This window comes from Alligator sinensis, unplaced genomic scaffold (genome assembly GCF_000455745.1).
Source record: "Alligator sinensis unplaced genomic scaffold, ASM45574v1 scaffold868_1, whole genome shotgun sequence".
Lineage (NCBI taxonomy): Eukaryota > Metazoa > Chordata > Crocodylia > Alligatoridae > Alligator > Alligator sinensis.
In genome coordinates this window covers 290425-295111 of record NW_005843155.1, presented here as the reverse complement: position 1 = coordinate 295111, position 4687 = coordinate 290425, and positions in this window count along the sequence as shown.

Here is a 4687-nt window from a genome sequence, read left to right as displayed (position 1 = left end):
CCCCCCAATACCTCGGCTTGACCTCCGCAGCGGTAAAAGGCAGCCCAGCCCAGGTGGGTGCAAACCCCTGCCATGGCGGAGGGGAGTTGCAAGCCTGGACTGCTGCACTGTGCTCTGATGGAGAGTCCCTCCGCAAGAGGGGCATGTGGCTGTATAGACCTGCCTGGGAGAGGTCTGAATGCAAAGCTTTCAAGGTACTGCGGTACCTCGCACCCCTCGCTTTCAATGGGAGCAGGACCTATGTATTTCCACGCGGTGGACTGTCCCCCAGCTCTGTTGGAGCAGAGGAGGCAGCACCGTGAGAAGGCTGCTCCTCCCTGGGCTTCCAGCCTTTCAGGGCCTTCTCCAAAGCAACCAGCTTGTCCAGCAACCGCAGGTGGTCGTGCCCTGGCCCCGAGACTGGTGTGCATGTGAGGTGGTGGTGGGGAAATCTCTGGCCAGGCTGGTGTGTGATGGTGAAGCCTTGTCGAGGAAGTTGCATGGTCAGTATTGCCAGCCCCACCGTGCCAGAAATCATGAGACCAACTCAAATAGCTGGAAAAATTCTTCTTTGCAAGCTTTTGGGTATAAATACCCTTCATCAGGCTGAGGAAGCATCTGCAGTTGGGTTGTGCTCTCCCTGGATGGAGTGAACAGTAAAGAAGCCAGAGGCTGGTGTGCATGCAAGAAAGGCAGTCAGTGGAGATGTAAGTTGAGGAGTCGGTGGGTGAGAGACAGGTAACCGGGGGTGGGAGTGGGGGGGGATGAACGTAGCTGGTAAATAGCGGAGAGGTACTGGGGAGTCAGATGTCAGGCAGGTTATAATGTGTCATAAGTCCAATGTCTAAATTTAGTCCATGCTTTGTTGTATCTGGTAGACTGGTGAAGTTGGGTGAGAGACAGGTTAGCAGGGGAGGGGATGGAGGAATGAATGTAGCTGGTAAATAGTGGAGCGGTACTTGGGGAGTCAGATGTTATGCAGGTTATAATGTGTCATAAATCCAGCATCTAAATTTAGTCCATGATTTTTGTATCCAGTGGATTGAAGTGAAGTGAAGTTTGTAGGCTCATCTATGAAAGGTGTTTTGTAAATTCCCTTTGGGGATGAGAACCAGGAGATTGGAGAGAGAGTGGTTTTCTTGTGAGAAATGTGCCCCCACAGGTATTTGGATATTCTTGTCTTTGATAGGTTTCCAGTGTGCATTCATTCTGGTGCGCAGTTGTTATTTGGTCTCTCCTACGTATTATCCATCAGGGCATTTGGTGCATTGGATGAGATATATCACATTTCTGGAGGTGCAGCTGTAGGATCCAGAAATGGTGATGGCTGTGTTGTGGGGGGTAGTAATTGTGGGGGTGCTGCATATGAAACCTGTGCAAGCTTGTGTAGCCAAGGTGTACTTGAGTATGTACCCCTGTCTCCAAATGAGGGGTCAAGTGCCCACAGAGCAGTGATTCTCAATCTTTTTTGTACCAGGACCCACTTCTAAACATCGATAGCCAGTCCTGGCCCAGTGCCTCTCACTCCTGCCCCCAGCCCCTAGTGTGTGGGGCAGTGGGTGTGTGTGTCAGGCAGTCAGGCCCCAAGCAGCCTCTTGCAGGCTGGAAGTCTGCCAGCCTGCAGGGGAAAAGCCACGGTTTCCCATGTTTTTCTCCTTTTCAGGAGAATCCATTTTTTAAGTTTGCTGATCCATTTTTGAAGTGTGTCCACCACCCTTTCATATATTCTTGTGACCAGGGATACCATATTTCCAGCATCAAAAAAGAGGACACCTAGGAGGGGGCGGAGGGAGGGACATATGATTGGGGGGGGCAGTGATATGCCTCTGCCCCTCACTCCTTAGCCCCTGCTCCCCCAGCCCTCCCTCACTCCGAACCCACAGCCCCTTGCCCCCCAGCCCTGTCACTCCCAATGCTCAGCCCCCTGCCCTGGCCCCCAGCCCTCAGACCCAAAGCCCCTGCCCACGCCCGGTATCCTGCACTCCCAACCCACAGCCCCCCACCCCCCAGCTCTGCTGGTGCCCTGCACTCTGAACCCACAGGCCCCTGCCCCACCAACACTGTCAGTGCCCTGCACTCTGGACCCACAGACCCCTGCCACCAGGCCTGCTGTCCAAGCAGCTCCCGTGTTGCACACACACCCGCTCACACACGCATGCACACATGCACACAGTGTATCTTTACATGGCTTGCTGGGGCCAGTGTGGGGAGCACATGACCCCTGACAGCCAGTCACCTTGCCCCCTGCTCCCAGCCCCAAGCAGCCAGCCTGGGAGAGCAGAAGAAGAGCAAAAAACCCAGACATTTGCTCTGTTATAAAACCCAGACATTTGCTCTGGATGCAGCACAGGGGGCCAAGAAAGAGGACGTGTCTGAGAAGACCCGGATGTATGGTAACCCCACTTTTGGGTGACAACCCATGGGTTGAGAAACGCTGCTGTAGAGGACCGCTTCTCTGCTCAGGGGTCTGAGACCTGCCACCACCAGGAGGAGCGCACGGACTTTCTTCCACACCTCTCTGGCTTATGGGTAGTCCCAGAAGAGGTGGTCAGTGGTTTCTGCCTGCCAGTGTCAGGTCTGTCTCAGGCAGTTTGATGGACCTCTCTGCCCTGCACTGTTTTTCCATGCCCGTATGGGAAATGCCCAGTGATGTCAAAAGATCAAAGATGTCAAGAGTTCTCCCAGGTCAAAGGAAAGACCAGAGATGTTGGGGTTTCTCCTGAGTGGAAAGGTCAGTGTGTAAAAGCTGATCTATGAGAATGTAAATTAGGAGCAGATAATGGCTGAACCAGTCTGGATACCTGAAGGTGCCAGATGTCCGGTACGGTGTTGAATCCAAGCAGTGGTAGAGCAAGCCCTTTTTTACATCACACCCAGGTCTGTGCCCTGCACCAAGCATGCCTGATCTCAGCGCCCTCTCACACCCCTGCCTGAGCCATTATTACAACCCAGGGAATTAGGCATTATTCATTACTTTTTTTTTTTTTTACAAATTAAACTAAATATAACAATATTTGAACCTTCTTTAGAAATATAAGCAGGCACGTGTGTGGCATGTGTGTATACAGGGATGTGGGGGAGGGGTTGTGAAAGTGTGTTGAGGTGTGGGGGGTTTGTGGGTGGGTGTGGGGTTTCTGGGGTGTAGGGTTTGTGGGTATGGGAGTGTGTGGAGGAGTTTGGGCTCCCCCGCCACACACTCCCCCTGTGCACAGCCCCCCTGCCACAAGCCATCACCTGCACAGTCCCTCCAGTATACCCACCACAATAAGGAAGCCTGGAGATAAGAAATTACGGGGTCTGGAGCTACACCCTGTGGCAAACAATGTAACTCTCTATGAGGGCAGCCCCTAAAACATATTTGCATGATAGACCTTACAAAACCAGTTGCAGAACCTGGTTCAACTACATGTGGTTCAGCTAAACTACAACCACGAAGCTTGAGTTACTTATCAGTGATCATTCAGTGATTGCCCCCCTAAATGAGATTTAACCCTATGCATGAGGATCATGTTATAGGTTGTAACACATTATTGGGTTGTAAGGTTTAAGGTCTATCATGGCCCTAAATGCTGGAGGCTGCAAGGCAGAAAGGAAGAGGGGGAAAACCCTAGTCAGACCCAGGTCACTCTGCCTTTCAGCCTCCAGTCTCTGCTGCCATGTGACCCAGGAGACTGGGGAAGATGGACCTAGGTCTAACCCAATAAAACCAATTCTTAGGTTCGTACAAACTACACAGTGGGTGGTGGTCCACTGACTGGCATAACATCTGAACGAAACCTGGGGGGTCATGATCAGCTGGAAGATGAATATGAGCCAACTGTGTGACAAGACTGCCAAAAGAGCAAATAAAACTCTGGCACACAGCAGCCGTTGTATGGCTAATAGATCCAGGGAGGTGCTCCTCCTCTATTCGGCGTTGGTGAGGCCTCAGCTGGAGTAGTGCGTCCAGTTCTGGGCACCGCACTTTAAGGAGGAGGTGGATAAACTCGAGAGGGTGCAGAGAAAGGCCGCCCGTTTGGTCCAGAGCATGGAGGGTAGGCCCTATGAGGAAATGGGCCTCTTCAGCCTAAGGAAGAGAAGGCTGAGAGGTGACTTGATAGATGCCTAAAAGTATATCGGGGGGAGCATCAAGGACTAGGAGAGCAACCATAGAGGAGGGCACCTCAAGGGAGGACGAGGACCAATGGGCATAAACCAATAGAGGGTAAGTTCAGGTTGGCTATAAGGAAAAACTTCTTCTCTGTAAGGGTCACCAGAATCTGGACCATGCTCCCAGGCGAGGTGGTGCAGTCGCCATCCTTGGAGGTGTTCAGGAGGAGGCTGGACAGGCACCTTGTCGAGCTCGTCTGAGCCCAATAACTTCCTGCCCACGGCAGGGCACCGGACTCGGCGATCCTACAGATCCTTTCTGGGTCTGTGTTTCTGTTTCTTATGTTCTCAATTCAAGCCAGGAGTTTCCAGCTCTCTGCAACTTCATTAGTCTTTCCTGCCAGGCCCATGCTGATGTCCTGCTGTTGGCTGCATGAGAGTCACTCCCGAATCAAACTGATACGACTCAGAGCAGAACGGAGCCAATGGTGGTAGTGCAAGCAGTGTGGTGGGAAGGAACTGGACTGCACCCTCTAGGGCATTGGTGTTACCTCTCCGGTGAATCCTGCATCCGTAGAGGATGGAGACCAAAGCCCTGAGGTTGGTGGGGAAGCAGGAG